Below are 20,996 nucleotides of genomic sequence, written 5' to 3' on the forward strand. Positions count from 1 at the left end.
TTTATTAATTAACTATCAAAACGTTAAAATTTCTAGACCAAATTTTAATACAACATTAATGACCTCAAAAATATTAATTTTACTATTTACGAACTGACCTATCGGAGTTGTGGCCCCGAAACCACTACTTTCGACACCATTGAAAAATAGGTTAATTAGTAAATCCTTAATTAATCTAGATTTAATAGCAATTTACCCCAAATCTAGATAATTCAACATCATTCCTACCATTTGACCAGTTAAGGTGGGTCCAATTACCCAATTGGTCCTTCAGTTATTTTAAATTCCAACTAAACAAACTTAATTTTAATTTAACCTTAAACTAATTAGGAATTAACAGGCAAATAGCCCAAAATCTAATGGATTAATCATATTCAGCACTGCTTGGACTTTTTGACCATGGTTTAATCACCATTTTGGTCCTATTATTATTTTAAATCTATAGCAATTAACTTTTTATCTCTTTTACAATTTAACCATTTTACCATAATTAAGCAATCAATCGTCAAAATGATCAAACTAAATTTCAATTCACTTATAATACGACTCTGGAAATATTTAATAAAAAATATTTACAACCTTAAATTATAGAAATGAGGTCCTAATACCTCATTTTCAAAAACCACTTGACTTTTGGACTAAACCACTTATACTTATCTATTTTTTCAATTTATAAAAATTATTAAACTAAAATTCAATACAATATTTTAATTGACTCATAAATATTAAACGGGTTGTTACATGACCTAAGGCATTGTTTGGGACATATCCAGAGCCAAAAGGCTGACATATATTTATTCTCCTTTAGTATCGATTTTTGAGCCTGTTAACAATTCTTGATGAAACTCATTATAAAATCGAGCCTGAAACGTTAATTTATATTTGTTCTTTTTCTTTGGTCCTACAGTGCACGCCTATAAACATTTAACCATACAAATTGAGGGTTACGTAGATACATTACGACAAATTTTGTAAAAATTGTGGAATAGGAAATATTGGTGTGATATAGGAACTATAGGTTAGCCTAAAGTGCAAAATAAAAGAAAAATCCAAAAAGAAAATCAATACAAGTGGAAAAAGTTATTGAAAAGCAAAAAAATGCATTTGTGAGTGAGATGAATTGAAAAAAGAAAGTGACAATCACAAAAATAAGAAAAACTTGTTCATTACTACACAAAAACTCATAGGCTAGCCATAGTTACTATGTCATGCTTTCATTTCCTATATAGAGAAATAAGAAAGGTAAGAGAATGAGAAATAAGGCAGTGAGCGTGTAAGGGTTGCTAAGGGAGAAGAATAGTGATCGATACGATGTGTTAAACTATTTTCGTACTTGTAACCCTTTTTTATGCTTACTGTTTTTGAATTTCATAAATGTCCTAAGCCTTAGAATGTTACAAGCTGAAAATTCCTATAGGACCTAAATATCCTTATGCATGAATGGTCATTACATTAAACAATCACATAAACTACTATTTGTATTCTGCTAGGATAATCAAATTACTTGTATGATTTTTTGATTGATTCCTATAGGTGAGACCCTTAATGCTTGTATACTTTATAATGCACTAAACTTAGATGTTTGAGGTCAAAAATGGTAAACCAATTATTCATCATGTCAATATTATTCGTAAATATGAAATGCCTAGTTATGTGCTCCAAAGTCAAATATTTGTATTATATTTGCTCAACGGTCGTCTTTCACATTTCTTATTTTTGTTTGTGTTGCTTAAGGACAAGTAATGACTTAAGTGTGGGAGAGTTCAATTTGTTCTAATTCTGTTTAGAAAATTAAACTAATTTTTGCATTTTAGGATCTTGAACGCAAGCATTTTAGTTAGACTTTATTTATGTTTTTAAAAGTTTCCTTAAAGTTACTAAAATGTGAAAATTGCACCTTTTATTGACTCTAAGGGTCAAATGAGGCCCAAGGGTGAGCTAATGAACTTTGTAAATGTGTAGGAGACATTAGAAGGCGTACTAAACTGATACTAGTCACTATGTCGCAACACGGAATAATCACTGTTGCAATATAAGGAGCAGACTAGAGAAATCAAAAGAACTACCTTCGATGCCGTGACATAGCTTAAGGGTGTGATGACATACCCCTGAAGATATCCAAAGAGGGGTATATTAACTCTTACATGTCGCTTGTGAATATGATGCGTGAATTGTGCAAGTATACACATCAAACAAGTAATAAAGTGATAAGTGGGATCGTCTCCACAAGGATTAGATAGGTAGAATTTGGTCGAATTATTAGAGTTCAACTTGATTAATGCTAAAACAAAATAAAAGTGAGAATGTAGTGAGAAAATGAGAGAATGATGAATTATAAAATGTGTAAAACAAAACAAGTAAATGAAACAAGAATGTCACGACAAAGTGATACAGAAAAGAAGATTAAGGAACTGCAATGTTGTTTAGGACGATTGGGATTATTGATACATCTACCTTCTCTAACAATTAATCCAACAACAAAGTCTTAAACATTCTATTGCTTGATAGGATTTGACAGCAGTCTACTTCTTTCAAAAGCAAAACCTTGGGTTACCTCCCCAAGTTACTGTATGCCTATATACTTAAGTTCGGCGACCACTAATATTTTCTACCTTCTTTCGTATGAGGCAAGGTTCTATGTATAGAGGTTACAGCGAATAAATAATTTTTCATTCAATCATATTATCCATTGTCTATCTAGTTAACCTAACCATGTCAGGATTAAGTTATCTTTAATAATCTGTTGTATATTCGTCAATACACAACCTGTATAAATCATGAAATACCATTGAATAAAATAGCAAAATAATTTCAACTTAAATTGTGAACATTAATAGAAATTAAAGGGTTCAGCAAAATAATCTCAAGCCTAAGAGATTTAGCTCATAACTGGGTAAATCGAATTCAAGTTTAATGCAGTAACCAACATCATCTTTAACAATTTTGTCCTAAAGGAAATGCAATAAGAATTAAAGGAGAAAATTCGAGATGATAGCTTCCACTTATCAATCCCTCAACACCGACAGTGCAATGTATTGCAGCTTCCGAAGATGATGCAATCGTTTTCTCCTTCTTCAGTCGCCTTTCTTCTTGTTCATTCCCTCCTTTTTTGTCAAAAGATAGTCCTCATTTTTCTATCCAAAAAAACTGCTATCCTTTTACTAAGGTTCCTCGTTTGGCTTTTATAAGTTTGACCTTCTAGGGTTGCTCCATCAGCCCATAATCCTTTCTCTCTTTTTCAGGTGGATTTTTCTGGTATAAGTACAACTGGGACTGAGAATGATACGTATTAAGTGCTGACTAGGCATCTTCCAAGTATTGCCACAGCATTTGCGTTAGCAAACAATCCAAAATTTTTCATAGCAAACCTTCAATCCTTTACTCATTTTCTTACACTATGCACCTACCAATCAACCACCAAGCAAGTCCTCCCTACAGGTAATTAAAAGCAACATGTAATAACACTTAAGCATAATAAAAGCTTTTTAATGTAATGCTCTAAAAAATATTAATTAAATATCCTAAAACACAACTAAAATCACTTAAGTACAAGGAATTAACTAAGTCTAATGGCATGAAATATAACTCTTTTTAAGAGTTATCCGAACCCCAAACTTGAGTTCTCGCTCGCCCTTAAGCAAAGTATTCATGAATGCGTAAATGCAAGAATTGTCATGGCCACATAACCACTTTTGTATTTCCAAACCATATAGAGAGCATTTTTTACTTCAGTTCTCAGCAATCTTCTATTTCTAAAAATTTGTCCAACTTTCATAAGTTTATTTAGCAAAGGTAGTGCAGAAAATATTGCCTTAAGAACAAAATTCCTACATACCTGATAAACCGTAATTTATACATATTTTCATCCCATGCTTAGCACATTTATGGATGGTTTCTCCTTAGAATTGGTGAATTTGATGCTCCTAATCTTTTAATTTCATGTTTTATACTTAGGTGAGCATAGGAGAGTAAAAAGAGTGAGAAATGGGGCAAAGACGAAGAAAATGAATCCACGTAGGAAATCAACACGGCCTAGACTTTCTCACACGGGCGTGTCACACGGTCGTGTCCCTTTGGTAGGATTGAAGCATGACTTACATGGGTATACTACACGTCCGTACCTAATCAACAACCTTGACCACGGGCTGGAATAATCGCACACGGGCGTGTCCCTACCAAGCCCAAGTATAACCCTTTTCGAAAAAGGCCAATTTAGGGGGCTCTTAGGAATTCTAAAGCCTATTTAAACACCTGAGAAGGCACTTGGGGGGTGCAGAGTAGGAAGCAAGGAATTACTCAAGGAAAGCCGATTGATCCATCTCAGAAGTCGGATTCATCATCAAGACTGAAGATCTCCCTTCAAGTTCCTTCAGGAGTTGTGGGTTTTCTTATGTTTTGTTATGTTTATGCTTTTGAGATGTTTTCTTTCATAAGTATGAACTAAACCCCCTAAATACCTAAGGGGAATGAAACCTAAGACGGATCTTGTTATTATTATCTGAATTGTATGATAAATATTTGAATTGTTCTTAATTCTTGTTTTAATATTCTAAGATATTGATTCAAGCTAAGCTCTTATTCAGAGGAGGAATAGACCCTGTCTAAGAGAAAATTTGTCATAATTAAGCGGAGTTGATTGCGCGCCTCAAGATAGGGTGACAAGATTTCACCGGATTAGGGTGAAACCGAATATGGGAATCCATAGATCGAGTTAACGCAATTCTAGGGTGTTAATTAGAAAGATATTTCAATTAATCAACCTAGGGTTAGACGTTATTAGTCTCGAGAGAGATAATAATATAACTTAGGGATTTCTAGGGATCAAGCCAAATGAATAAATCGTCTGATTCAGAGTCAAATAACAAGTGAAGTCTAGGTGGATTTTTCCTTAGGTATTGTCTTAATCAATCGAATTTTCCCAAAAGTATTTTCCCAAATTTTCTTTCTGTGCATTCTTAGTTTAGTAATTAGTTTAGATAACCAAACCTCTTAATTTTTAGGCTAGATAATAAACAGGAAGTAAATACTAGTACTCGTGGTTCCTTTGGGTTCGACAATCCGGTCTTGCTGAAACTATACTACTCTGCGATAGGTACACTTGCCTTAATCGTGATAATAAGTTAGTCTCAAGAACGATTCATTCATAAAGCTTTAAAACCTGTCACGAATATCACGTATCAATACCCATGTATGCAATTTGACTATAGAAAAAATCTCTTAATTTACTTATTTCATCTTTCATCTAAACTCAGCTTGCTTTTTTTTTCTTTTTTTCTTAGAACAGGTGGCTCAGCTCGTCACACAATTCTTTGATTCAACAATCACAATAGAGCATACACTGAATTGTCGGGTACTTAATCATTTCACGATTTGAATAGAACTCACTAATGAAGCTAAAGCTTTTGGCTTAGAAGATGGATGGAGCAAAAAATTACGTCATTAGCTACTCAGCTTATTACTATAGTGGAGTGCCCCTAAACTTTTTTTTATTACACTCTTGCCTAAACTTACTTTTTCTAATCAACAACACAATGAAGCAAACAAAGTGTTGCTGACTTATTCAACAATTCTAAGCATTGGAGTGTTTTATGACATATCTTTGATTTTTCTTAAGCTTCATCATTTTATTCATTATTGAGTATTTCCATTTTATTGAGCTTAGCTTCAAAAAATCTCAAAGTTTATTAAAAGAATTTAGTATAGACCAATTGTAATAGAAGTTGGGATATCTTATTCTTAGGGGTCAATTCTCAGGCAAACTATCCTGAACTAAATTCACCAAATCCATTGTCATATTTTTCTAGATTTATTGGAGAATTAAACTCCTCATTGAACATCACAGACAAAAATTACAATGATAACAGTTTAAGTAATCCTTGGCAATTACATATGCCATAGGAAAATGAACATGCTCAACTAAATATCTAATACATCCTAAATGCTCGACACACCCCCAAACCTAACGGATGCATTGTTCTCAATGCACGCACAGATATGAATCATAAATGCAAGAATATATTTACACCTTGAATGTCATGGAAAAAATAAAGGGAAAAGAACTCCCCTAGTTCGGAGCTTGATTATCATTGCTTCAACTTCAACGGGTGTGCTTACGTGCCCAAGGCTTATAACACATTTTTTTTATTAGTTATTCGAGTGGCACGTCCTCTTTTTCGTTGTTGCAGTTGGTGATCTCATCAATGATGCGATTGATTTCGCGATCTTGTTTAGTCATTGGTTCGGTAAATATAGGTGGGAAAACTACAATACTGTACGTTGGTGGTGCCGGTGTTAGGTTTACATCTTCAATCCCCTCATCATCGGTCTCTACGCAGACTGATTCAGTCTTTTATGCTTCTTCATCAGGGGATTTGGTTTTTTTTCTCTTCGGTAGTAGGGTTGATGGTGCCAAGCTGTACAATAGTTGGCTCTGCTTTAGCCATCCCTTCTTCGACAAATGCCTACAATTCCTTAGGAAATTCAGGGAATGCAGGCACGGGCTTGGTGAAGTTCTTTTGAAGGGACCTCTTCATAACATCTCTCTTCTCCACATAAGCCTAGAAAATGGCCATTTGTTCTTGTGCTTTTTATAAGTCTACAGCAATTCGAGTTGTTGAGTCTCGAAAAGATTGAGCTGCTTATACGACCTCTCAAATGAGCTGAGAACTTGTTACACAAATAGACTGTTGGAAGTAGAAGCAATTGCTGTGGCAAACGTTCATGTAGAGGATGTAGAAGTTGTGCCAAGTGGTTGCTGCTACGGCAAGGCTTCTTTAGATATCTTAGCTACAATAACCCTTGTGATGGCCCCCTTATTTGGGGTAATATCCTCGCTGGGATAGACTGGACATTGACGTACTGGCAAAGTGCAGTGATTAGGGATGGAAACTTAAGCTCCCTACATTTTTCTACACACAACAGTGGACTTCATTAGAGATTATTTTTCCTACATTAATCCTTTTACTCATCATGATGGAGTGAAGCAACAACATCTGCTCCTTAAAGACTCTAGAGTTATAATTATTAGGGATTAAGCACGTTTTTAAGAAATGATACCAAACTCTACAGCTAGGCTTTAAAGACGCCCTTTCAACTATATAACAGTCTTGCCTAGATACCGTCCACTGAGTTCCCTCAATACAAAGGTCTTGTAATACCTGATTCAACCCATCAGAAGTGACGGTTGCAGTGAATTCAGAACGCTCATCTTGTACATTGGAAAGTGTTACTAGGGGAAGTGATGTGAGTAGAAAACTCACAAACAAGCTTCATCAAAACATCCTTAGGATACAAGCAAAATATGTGCCAGTCATGTTTTCTACCACAGAAGAGATGGTAGTCGTACCCCATAAAAGGTTCATTATTGAAAAGAAAACCTTATTCGAGAAAAAATGGCCTCTTGGATATGTTCCTCTTATATTTCTCCTCTACCACAACACTGAAGAACATTCTTGGTGGCACAACAGCTGTCTAGGGTGTAAATCATCTATCCATTGTTAAGGTGTAGGGAAAACATCGATTTAGAAGAGAAAAGGGAAAAAAATTTAGTTGTTGAAGAGGCACTAGTAGCTTTGAGAGATAACAAAATTAAGGTTACTATAAAGAAAAAAAATAAGGGGATTAAGGTAAATGTAAAGGTAAAAATGGCAACGTAAGTGGTAATTAGGGATGTGATGTAGGTAATTGGATGGACGATAGTTATGGCCTGACATAGGTAATAAGATATTGGGAATTTAAGGGAAATAGAAAAATTGATGCTAAATGGGTGAGAAAATTTTCTGTTAGACCAAATTGTTGTATGTGGGGCCTAGCCTCTCAACTGCCATCAAGGAAACAGAAATACCTGCACTGTAAAGTAAACAAAAATTATCAAACAAGTTAAATGAAAGAACTAGGAGAAATTTAAAAATAACAAAAATAAAATAAAAAATTATGGAGATGCTAAGGTTAAGCATCATAGAGGTCAATAGACTATTTGTCTCAATCCACATGAGCACCCTAGTAGTGTTTTAAACGTTGACCTAAACCTTAAAAATTATCCCAATCTTGTTATCTTTGACATCAACAGCTCCCTAAGGATAGACTTGAGCGACTTCAAAGGGACCTGACCAGTGATATTTTAATTTGCCAGGGAACAATTTGAGCCTAGAGTTGAATAACAACACCTGTTGTCCTATTTCAAATTGTCGTGGCATAATCCTCTTATCATGCCAACGCTTGGTCTTCTCCTTGTACAATTTAGCATTTTCATATGCTTGTTCATAGAATTCCTCCATTTTGTTCAGCTCTAACAACATTTTATGTTTAGCCGCGAACTAATCCATATTCAGCTTTTTAATGGCCCAAAATGGCTTGTGCTTTAGTTCAACACGTAAGTGACATGGCTTTCTATAGACAAGCTTAACAAGTGACATACCCAATGGTGTTTAAATGCAGTACGATAAGCCCACACAGCTTCATCCAGTCTGGAGGACCAATCCTTTTGAGTTGGGTTCACCACTTTTTCCAGAATTTGCTTAATTTCTTTGTTAGAAATCTCAGTTTTTCCATTTGTTTGGGGGTGATATGTCGTGGAAATCTTATGTTTCACCCTATACCTGTGCAAGGCATTAGCCACTAACTTGCAATTGAAATAAGATCCTTCATCACTAATAATGCCTCGTGGTGTTCCAAACCTTGTGTCTTATGCAAGAACTTCATCACTGACTTTGTATCATTAGTAAGGAAATCAACAACTTCAACCCACTTAGAGAAATAGTCCACTACCATGAGTGCGTATAGGTTGCCCAATAAGGGTGGAAATAGACTTATAAAGTCTATTCCCTAGACATCAAACAACTCAATCTCCAAGATATTTTTTAGTGATATTTTGTATCTCCTAGAAAAATTGACTACCCTCTGACAACGATCGCATAAATTATAAGATTCATAGGCATCCTTGAACAAGTTTGGCCAATATAAACCAAATTGGAGTACCTTAATAGCGGTTCTCATTCATCTAAAGTGTCTTCCGGAAAGAGTTGAATGACAATGTTACAGGATGCTATTTATTTCGTCGTGAGGGACACTTCTTAATTATCTTATTAGCATAATGCTTGAATAGGAAAGGTTCATCCCAATAGTAATACCTAGCATCATGAAGGAATATTCATCTTCTTTGGATATTGAGATCAGACAGCATCACACCACTTACTAAGAAGTTCACTATATTTGCATACCAAGGTAATGCCATGGTAACTAACAGTTGCTTATCTGGGAACTCTTCCTTAATAAGTTTGACACTGCCATCTTCATTTCCAACTTCTAATTCACAGCTAATCAGCCACTTGATTTTTAGTCCCTTTTCTATCTCAAATTTCTAAACCAAACTTTTGTAATAAGAGTATCCACCACATCAATCTTGGCTTGGTATCTTTCTTTGTCACCAAATACTTAATAGCAAAGTGGTTTGTGTAGACTGTGACCTTGGTACCAACTAAATAAGATCAAAATTTATCGAATGCAAATACCATAGCCAATAACTCTTTTTTAGTGGTGGTGTAGTTAAGTTGCGAATCCATCAGAGTTCTACTTGTATAATAGATTGCATGAAATACCTTGTCTTTTTTTTTTTGCCCCAACACTGCTCCCACAGCATAATCACTGGCTTATACATGAGCTAGAAAGGCAATGTCCACTCCGGAGCTATTACAATTGCTGTTGCTACCAGTCGTTTCTTCAATTCCTCTAGAGCTATCAAAAAAGGTTCATCAAAATTGAAAGGTTGATTTTGCTCCTTCAAAGTGCACAAGGTTTAGATATCTTCGAGAAATCCTTAACGAATCTTCCATAAAAAAACCGCATGGCATAAGAAACTTTGAATACCCTTGACACAAGTAGGAGGTGAAAATTTTCTATTACCTCAATTTTTTCTTTGTCAACTTCAATCCGTTGTGGCGATGCTTTATTCCCTAGAACAATGCCTTCATAGACCATGGAATCGCATTTTTCCCAATTCAAGAAAAAATTTGTTTCTTGAGAATGGAAAAGAACCAATTCCATATTTTTCAAATAGCCCTTAAAGTTGCTACCAAAGACAGAGATCATACATAAAGACTTCAAGAAAGTTTTTCACCATGTTAGATAATATTACCATCATACAACTCTGAAATGTTGTCGTGGCATTACATAACTCGAATGACATTCGTTTAAACGCAAAAGTACCATATGGACAAGTGAAAGTTGTCTTCTCTTGGTCACTAGGAACTGTAGCAATCTAATTATACCTTGAATATCTGTCCAAGAAGTAGTAGAATGCCTTCCCAGCTAATTTTTCCAACATTTGATTAATAAACAGTATGGGAAAGTGGTCCTTCCTAGTTGCCTGGTTTAGCTTGCGATAATCCATGCACACTCTCCATCCTGTGGCAATACAAGTGGGCATGACCTCATTGTTATCATTGCTGACCACTATGACACCTCTTTTCTTAAGCACACATTATACAGGACTCACCCAAGAACTGTAAGAGATAGGGTAGATAATACCAGCATTGAGCACTTGACAATCTCTTTCTTAACAACTTCCTTCATGATGGGAATAGAATTGCTATGGCAATCCTCCAACAAAATATTATGCATGCATAGCGCATGACTAATCCCCTTAGTGTCGACAATTTTCCATCTTAATGCCTTATTAGATTGCCAGAGAGCTTCTAATAACCTGGCCTCTTGATCGGGTGTCAACTCTGTAGAAATAACTACTGGCAAGGTGTTGTTGTCTCCCAAGTAAGCATATTTTAAATACAATGGCAAAATTTTCAACTTTAGTACAGGAGGCTCCTCTATAGATGGTTTAGGATGATTGAAAGTGCAAGCTGATAAATCTAAATACTCAAACTTTCTCCCTGGCCTGTCCACAATCTGCTTTGCCTCCATGGGTTCACTAAATTCTTCAAAAATCTATGTTTCATTTAGGTCAAGTAAATCTATATCACTATCAGATATGTTCTGGAAAAATTTTGAAAACTCATTCTGTACTGTTGTTTCTATCAAACCAATGGTGTGGCACTCTTCATTCTCATCAGCACATTTCAGGGCATCGAATACATTGAAGGAAATTTACTGACCAATCATCCTCACGGTCAGTTCACCTTTTTTCACATCAATTAACGTTCTACCTGTAGCAAGAAAAGGTCTTCCAAGAATAACCAGCGCATCATTGTCAACTTCATATTCTAAATAAAGAAATCGACTGGAAAAATAAACTGATCAACTTTTACCAGCATGTCTTCAATTTTACCTTCCGGATATGCGTAGGATCAATCAACTAGGTGCAATGTGACCATAGTAGGTCTTGCTTTTCCGATTTCCTACTTCCTGAAGATAGACATAAGCATTAAATTGATGCTCACTCCTAAATCACACAATGCCTTACCTACATAATAATTTCCAATTGAACATGGGATAGTAAAACTCCCTAGGTTCTTCAACTTTTGAGGTAATTTATGATTCAACATCACCATGCATCGCTCAGTGAAAGCAACAGTTTCAAATTCTCCCAATCTTTGCTTCTTTGACAATATATCTTTTATGAATTTCACATAATTGGGAATCTGCTCCAAAGCTTCCACCAAAGGTATGTTGATGTGGAGTTGTTTAAGGATAACTAGAAATCTTTTGGACTAGGCATCTTGTTTATTATTGTAAAATCACTAAGGAAAAGTTGGAGGTGGTCGTCTTTCAGGTTGCTGATATTATTTTGTTGTGGAATTTTTATTGGCAACATGATATGATTCTATTGCCACAGTATTATGTTTAGCCTTTTTAGTTACAATGTGTTGTTTAAATTGTTCTAAATTTTTTCCATGGTTGAAATCAGACTTGTCCTCTTCTACGGTAGCATCTTTAACAATTTCATTCAACGGAGTCCCACTTCTAAAAGTGATTTCCTTGCAATGTTTTTCCCTTGTGATCTCTAATTCTGAGTATCACTTGGCAGAGCTCCTTATGGTCTCAAATTTAAAGCATTTGCAACCTGTCCCACTTGATTCTCAAGAGTTCGAAGGGATGTAGCTTGACTTTCTATCACGGTTCGTTATTGGCCATATATTCTTTCAACAAAGATTCAACAGATGATGATGATAAAGCTGATGCTGACCTTGTTGGACATTTTGTCATGGCATGGGTTGATTATAACCAGGCGATACCCTTTCAACATTCTATCTAACAACATTATTTATATTTCCAGCATCTTAATTATTCTAACCAAAGTTTGGATGTTGCCTCTATGCTATATTGTTGGTGTTAGAATAGGGATTGCTATTTCAATTGGAATTACCCATGTAGTACACAGATGCTGGGTTTGATGGGCATTCATCAAACACATGGTCTTTACCACAATAAATACAAGATAGCTCAACTGATTTCATCTCCTAGACTACAGTTGGTCTCTTCATTGCCTTGATCATATTCACTAAAGATGATACACGGGCTATCAATGAGGTGATTTGCAACAAGCTCAATGGTGCCAGCAATTCTCCTGCTAGTCTCAACTCGCATGTTAGGATATTGATAATCATTATTGGCAATTCATTCCAAAATCTTATATGCTTCATTACAGGATTTATCCAACAAAGTACCACTAGTAGAGGCATCGACTACCATCGTTGTATGTACACTCAGCCCATTATAAAACATATCCATCTGAGTCCAGTCCTAGAAATCATGCATGGGATATTTTCTAAGTAATTCCTTAAATCTTTCCTAAGCTTCATAAAGTGTTTCATCTTCTGATTTTCGAAAGATGTGATGTCATTTCTAAGGCTAATATTCATGTTTGGCGGATTATACCGTAGAAAAAACCTTTGGCAAAGGTTATTCCATGATGCCACTATTCCCGATGGTAAAGTATTCAACCACGCTCTTGCACGATCTCTTAAGGAGTATGGGAACAATTTAGGCCACAAAGGGTGCCTATTGTCAAAACGAAACATAGACTTCTAGAAAAAGTCTTAATTGTAGCCTTGGATCTTCAATGGGAAACTCCCTAAACTATCCAACTGTTTTTAATATTTGAAACATTACAAGTTTTAATTCAACATGCTGAGCTTGTATGTGTGGTCTGAGTATCCCTAGATTCAAGTCATCTAAAATTAGAGCAACATGTTTTCAAATTGGCCTATCTAGATCGTCTATCACACGATGAATAGGAAGATTAACATCCCAACCATTTAGATTCAATGGATCATTCAGACCAGGATCATTCCCTTCCCTAGCATATTAAGTAATCCTCTTCTCCTCCTTCGCAAATTTCTTTCAATTTATGGATCAAAAGGATACTCTTCGTTAACAGGAATGCTTCTAATCATGTACTAATGGCAAACTTTTAGAAATTATATACAACTAAATTAGCTAAAAATAATGGAACAAAAGAAAATAACAAAACCAAATATCACCAATTGTCAATCCCTAGCAACGGTGACAAAAACTTGTTGCTTTTGAATATGATATGCAAATTATGAAAGTATACACGTCAAACAAGTAATAAAGTGATGAGTGAGATCGTCTCCATTGGGATTAGATAGGTAGAATTTGGTCGAGTTATTAGAGTTAAGCTTGATTAATGCTAAAGAAAAATAACAGTGAGAATATAGTGACAAAATGAGAGAATGATAATATATAAATTGTGCAAACCAAAACAAATAAATGAAACAAGAATGTCATAACAAACTAATATAGAAAAGAAGATTAAGGAATTGCAATATTGATTAGGACGGTTAGGATTACTGATGCATCTATCTTCTCTAAATATTAATGCTACAGAAAAGTCTTGAACATTCTACTGCTCAGTAGGTTTATACAACAGTTTGCTTCTTTTGAGAGCAAAACCTTGGGTTAACTCTCCTAGGTTACTATATGTCTATAGACTTAATTTTGGCTACCACTAATATTTTCTACCTTCTTCATATAAGGCAAGGCTTTATGTTACGAGGTTGCTGCAAATAAATAATTTTTCATTCACTCATATTATCCAATGTTTATCCAATTAACCTAACCCTATCGGTATTAAGTTATCTTTAATAACCTACTGTATATTCGTCAATACACAGTCTGTATAAAGCATGAAATACCATTGAATAAAATGGCCAAAATAATTCCAACTTAAATTGTGAACATTAATCGAAATTAAATGGTTTAGTAAAATAATTCAAGCATAAGAAAATTAGCTCATACATTTGTAAATCGAATTCAAGTTTAATGCCGTAACCAACATCATCTTTAACAATTAAGTTCTAAAGGAAATGTCGTAAGAATTAAAGGAGAAAATCTGAGATGATAGCTTCCACCTATCTAGCTCTCAATGCAGGTAAAGTAAAGTCATGAAGCTACCAAATATGATACAGTCATTTTCTCCTTCTTCAAGTGCCTTCCTTCTTAATCCTTTTCTCTTTTTCTGTCAAAAGCTACTCCTCCTTTTTCTATCCGAAAAACTACTACCTTTTACTAGGGTTCCCCATTTGGCTTTTATAGGTTTAACCTTCTAGGATAGGTCCATTAGCCTATAAACCTTTTCTCTTTCTCGGGTGGATTTTTCTAGTATAAGTACAGTTGGGACTGAGAACGGTACGCATTAAGTACTGACTAGGGATCTTTTAGGTATTACCACAGCATTTGTGTTGGCAAACTATCCAAAATTCATCACGGTAAACTTCAATCCTTTACTCATTTTCTTACACTCTCCACCTATCAATCAACCGCCAAGCAAGTCCTCCCCACAGGCAATTAAAAGGAACATGTAATAACACTTAAGCACAATCAAAGCTCTTTAATGTAATAATCTAAAAAATACTAATGCAATATCCTAAAATACAACTAAAATCACTTAAGCACAAACAATTAACTAAGTCTAAGGGCATGAAATATAACTCTTTTTCAAGAGTTATCACTATGCTACGACACAGGTCTTGGTTTTCCATGACATCGACTCTAGACGAAAATTAACACAAACCAGGGGGTGTTTTGGTCTGTACAATCAGACTTAAATATCAGGAACGTCAGCTAACCTAGGGTTAAGGATGAAGACCTTTTGGAATCTATAAATAGGTTCATTTTTCACATGTTATGGACACCAATTACTTAGTTTAGAATTCTAGTTCTAATTTTAGTTTATCTTTTCTTTCTTATTAGGTTTTATATTTATTTTTCAAGTTGTTCTTGGTTTATCTCAAGAGATTTGATTTGTGGAATACAATCAAACTTGTGGATTCACTTCATTCTTAATACAAATCAAGCATTTTCTTAAGCTCTATACTTTCGATTCGTTTATCATGCTTATTTTTTATACCAATTCTATAATGTTCATGAAAACCATGAGGAACTAATCCTTTTATGGGGGATTAATGAGTGTAGGGTTTATCTGTTAACTATTTTGTAGTGCTACTCAATAGATCAGTTGTTTGGGAAAGGAAGAACCTAAAATCCTAGCCCTGACAACCCTAGAAAGTCATCAAGGTGGGAATTAACCCAAAGCCTATCCATGAACACCTTCAGCCCAAGCCGGTCTGGACTTTGAGGTCGAAAGATAAGTAGCCCCTGTCGACTCACTATTTGAGTGAAAGATCAGAAAATCCTACTCAAATAGCGACCAGTTGATTGACGAGGAACCCGAACCAATAGTTGATGGGGATTACCGAAGCAAGCTAATCACCCATAATCAAATTTTATTTATTCTATTTTCTGATCTCTTGATTTATTATTTCTTTCCTTATTATATTTTATTATTTCTTAAAAACTTATTTTATTATGTATCCGTACTGTAATTTATTTACAATACTAATTAGATCTTTAAGTATTCATGTTAAAATTAATCTAGCACTAGCCTCCCTTGGATTCGATCCTCGAAGTACTCATATACTCCGTTGTAACTATATTATAACTAGACTCATATACTTGTGAATATCGCCTCATCATTATATCTTTTACTACAATATTTAGACTCTAGATGTTAGTACGTCCGGAGGCGATCACATGTGCAAATATGGAATTGATTTATTGTAAAAGGTCTCCCACTGAGCCTCTCTAGCTCACGCTCCTATTTTTCCATCTTTTTAGATAACTCAACAGGCTAGGACGTATGCTCGACATTCTAAGGGTCTCAACTTGTCGTGGACTTAATCTAAGATTATTATTAACTTTGCCTCATTATTATTACTGTGTTTTTTCCAAGGACATGGGATATAAGGTTTTAAAACAAAACTAATCATTTAGGATGCATGATACAGAATGTTAGGAAGTCCTGAAATTAGTCAAACTATTATTGTATTTATTATTGGGATTTTATAATGAGATTAAGTATAGTTTTTACATATTTATATATAAATCTGATAAAGATAGGTTTATTTCCTTTAGAGCATGTTAATTGTTTGCCGCTACTATATTCTTGATAATCTTGCTAGAAAATTTACTTGAATAAAATAGTTTTAGATTTTACAAATTGATTTAAAAAAAAAGACCGAGCCGCTTCAGTGGTTAATGTGATCACTTCAACTCGAGTCCACCGTTTAGGCTAGGTTGGGGAGGTTACAATTTTAGGTATGGGCCCACGAATCATCGAGTTAAATATTTCCCTCGTCGATCACCTAGTCAGAAGCAAAACTCATCGTAAACTTGAAATTATGAAGCTGGAACTGATGTCGAGACAGGTATTATTATTGTTGGTTACTTTGATTTGTGTATTGTACTGTTAGGATATAGTCTGGCTTTTTGGTTATTGGTTGTAGTATTCTCGTGGTAGTGAATTAGATTTTGAAGATTGTTCGTAGGAGTTTGAAAGGTTAAATATTTTTTGGCAGTGCGCTAGGATTAGAGTGCACAGCAGAAGTGTGGTAAAGAATATTGCGATTAAGCGATTATGATGTTAGCAGGAAATTTCAAGGGCAAAATCTTTTTAAAGAGGGTTGATTTGTCATACCCTGAAAATCGAGTTAGAAGAATCAAGGCTTGCAAGTTGATTTAGTTATCACAGTTAGATTTTTAAGTTTTTCTTTGGGCCTTAGGAACAAAATGAGCCTGTTGGTTCAGTGGTAAGGCTTCAGCTTATCACTTGGTCCTGTGTTCAAATCCTTGCGAGTGCAATTAAGGATTTTTTTTTTTTGTGCAACCATGTGGTTCAATTTAATTCAATTTTGGTGTACCTGATAAAAGGTTAGTTTAAGTTTTAGTGGGAATTCTAATTTTAGGAAATAATCCCCAAAATCCTCTCATGTCTCTCTCACTTTCTTTCACGTTACTTCATTTTCCTCACTCTTCCATTTTGTCAATTTTGACTCTTTTTTCTATTGAGTTCTTCCTTTTTCCATTATCCTTTTTTTGCTTCTTCAGCCACAAGGTCGTGTCTCTTAGTCACACAGCTATATACATTTTTTTTTTATTTTTCCACTTTTTTGTAAATTAATTTGTTTTAGTCCCTGAATGATCCCTTAAATGTTTAAGCCTTTTTATGAGTGATTAGGACACGAATACTAATTGTTTGAATGATTGTGAAGAATGTATTTCTGTTGGACACTTATATATAAATACATGTGTTTTAATTTTTATTATTCGTACAGGTTGCCATTATGACTAGATGTGTTAATCAGGATCTATGTATGTTGTTGACTCTGCTAATTTAGGTTAATTACGAGTATGTTGTGGATGCAACAAACTATTTTTAGTCGAATCGGAACAGTGGTTTCAGGATCACAAATTCGAGGTTGAAATAAATATTTTATTATTATTTTAATGTCTACAACATGGTAATATGATTGTGTGAAAATTTTGTTAAGAAATTTTATCGTTTAAGTGTTTAATTTAATAAAAAAGACTAAATCTCGTAAAATGTAAAACTTGTGTTCTATTAGCTAAAAGGGTATAATAGCTACAGCACTTGAAAGAAGAAGTCCTTATGTTGTAATTAGACCATTGATAATATGAGTGGACATTCTTGGACATAAAAAGGATGTTATTAGTGGTTATATGTTAAGGTTAATTTAGTAATAAACCAAATAACTTAAAATTAAAATAAGTAAAATAAGGTATCATCTTCTAAAAGGAATAACAGCACTGAAATTGAAGGTTGAGAAGCCATTAAAATAGCTTGAAGCATTTGGCAACCCTAGTCTCTCTAAATAGGTATGTATTATGTCCCGTTTTTAATGATTTCTATGTTTTTGAGATCCTTGCAGCTTAATCTAGCTAGCCCAGGGACTAATTTGAAAATTTGTTAAAGGTTTAGGGTTTTTTCATTGATGAATATAGGTGTCTTTTGATGTTTAATGATAGAAAATGTATAGTTGTTGTTAGATAAACAACATTTGTTAAGTGATTTTTTACAAAATTGTCATTTAGGGATTTAATTGAGAAATGTTGTAATTTTGTGGTTAAATTGTGAAATAAATGAAAAATATGGGCTTCTAGGGACTTAATTGAAATTTGGCTAGCATGGGTATAGGTTGAACTGCATGAATTTGTATTTTTATGAGATAAGGACTAAATTGTAAAAATGTTGAAGTATTAGGGGCAAAAGTGTAAAGTTTCCTTAATGTGTATTTTGGATTAAATTGAGTAGAATAATAATTAAATAAGTTAATTTTGATTACATTTAGATCAAGAAAAGTGAAATACGGATTTAGATTGGGGTAAAAATAAGGTTTTGGACTAGTTGATCCATTCCGTCATTTTAGCGATCGAAGTAAGTTCGTATGTTAATAAGCATTAATATAATTGTGCTTTAAATGCTTTATTATTGAATTATTTATGTATACGGCCTTGCAGATATAATCGACGAAGATTCAGCATTAAGAAATCCCGGTTGAACCTTAGGAATAGATTAGGATACGAATGACATGTCATTAGGGATTATGTGATTTGCGTGCTGGTCTGTACATCCTATTGGTGGCTGAGTTATCTGGCATGTGCTGTGGATACTTGTCAGCTTGTGTGAGCGGAACTGTGTAGTTTCGTCATGACTGTTAGCTTATGTGAGCAGACCCGTTGATAGCTTGAAAGTGAGCATTATATCTGATATGAGATTGAGATAGCTTCTAAAATATATGTCGCACCTAGGGTGCGAGTTTCTCAGGTATCCATTAGTATTTCGAATGCTTCAACGGGTATATCAAAGATATGAAATGGTGAGAAATAGACACGTATCAGTACAGGTATGTATGGAAACTACATAAACATCGAATCTATGGAAGTTGTGAGTTTATGGTTAATTATGTGATTGAATGTATGTCAACGTTGTGGTAAATTGTTTTATAGTATGTTATTTTCATATTTTGAATGGTAATTGAATGGTGAGCTTTGCTTATTATTTCATACGAGCTTACTAAGCTTTATAGCTTACATTGTTTATTTCTTTTTCGTGTTTTATAGTGAAATCAAAGCTAGCTCGGATTTTGGAATCATCGGAGACATCATCACACTATCAAGCTATCATTTTGGTACTTTTGAATCTATGTTTTTGGTTGTATGGCATGTATAGGAGCTTTGGTCATTTTGGTATATATGATAGTAATGAATTTAGCCATTTGATTTGGCTTGTAAATGTTATGTGGATTGTTATGTGTAGCCATGAGATTTGGTTTATTTTGGTATGTTTGGTGATGGTTGTATATATGTGAAAAGGGCCTTTTGAAATATTAAGTAAAATTGCCATTTATATGCTTGTTGTGAATTGGTAGTTGGAATATTAAATATTTGTGATTTTAGGTAAGATGATGTTTATATGAATGCGGTTTTATTGATGATTTGAGATTGTGAGTTTTGGTGTGAAATTGAATGGCACATTGTGGTAATTGTGTGCCTTGTATATGTTGGTATTGAAATGGTATTTATGCTTGGTTAAGGTTGGTTGAATGCCTATTTATGCCTTGTTATGTGCCAATTGGTTTGGTGTAGGTGTATGCAAACTTGATGGCTTGGTAAATAGCCTATTTTTGTCCACACGGGCGTGTGTTTCAACCGTGTGTGACGCACAGTCAGGTTACACGGCCGTGTGTCTGCTGGTGTTGAATTAGAAATCAAGTCAATATGCTCCACACAGCTTAACACACAGGCGTGTGACTTGGCCATGTGGCATAAGTCAATATACCCTACAGGTTTGGCACAACCTAGTACACGGGCGTGTGAGGCCATTTCGAAGGGCACACGGGCTAGTCACACGGGCGTGTGGTTGGCCGTGTGACTCAAGTCAAGGAGTTACACGGGGTACGACACATGTTGGGACATGGCCATGTGATCCCATTTTAAATGTCCACATGGCCTGTGACATGGGTGTTTCTTTGGCCGTGTGCACGGCCAGGCCACACGGGCATCTGTCCCTTATATTTTGCAAAATTTTCTAAGTGTTCCAAAAAAAATTTCTGAGTTATCGATTTAGTCCCAAACCACTCCTAATGCATGTTTTAGGCCTCATAGGCTCGTATTAGGGACAATGTGAATGATGTTGAATGTTAATTACTTGAAATTTGAAAATGTATGTGAATTGTATGTTTAATTGTACTATAAGTTTAGTAATGCTCTGTAACCATATTCCGGCATTGAATACTGGTGAGGGGTGTTATAGTGAAATACTGGAAACTAAATATGAACATGTCTGATTCGGTATATTTGTATGTATTAAGTGTTTTGCATATGTTTTATGGTTGAGATTTAGTTATGAAGAGAAGGAAATTCGACTGGTCAGTTAAACTGCATTTATTTAATTTCGTGGTAAATCTGCAATAATGTTAGTAGCTTGACTACATAACATTGTAGCGGCATATGACCACTTTAAGGTGTATCGGTTAGATGGATCCACCATAACCAAATTGGTGTGTAGTGGATAGATGGGTCTAGTGTACCCTTTTTGGTGTGATTGGATGGTTGGGTGGGATTTCTTGCATTTGTCATATACTCGAGTATGTTTTACATTTATGGATGTTGTAACATTCGTGTATTGAAGTGCGTTTGTTCGATGTGTTTAGTTATCATGACTT

The 20,996-nt window shown here is 34.7% G+C and overlaps 1 non-coding gene across 1 annotated transcript; it reads left to right on the forward strand.

The window, feature by feature from the left end:
- Positions 1–12,697: 12,697 nt before the first annotated feature.
- LOC128290735 (small nucleolar RNA R71) lies at positions 12,698–12,803 on the forward strand. Its single transcript, XR_008280522.1, has one exon. It is a non-coding gene; the product is annotated as a small nucleolar RNA R71 (small nucleolar RNA).
- The last annotated feature ends 8,193 nt before the right edge of the window (positions 12,804–20,996 follow it).

Source organism: Gossypium arboreum, chromosome 3 (assembly GCF_025698485.1).
Source record: "Gossypium arboreum isolate Shixiya-1 chromosome 3, ASM2569848v2, whole genome shotgun sequence".
Taxonomy (NCBI): Eukaryota; Viridiplantae; Streptophyta; class Magnoliopsida; order Malvales; family Malvaceae; genus Gossypium; species Gossypium arboreum.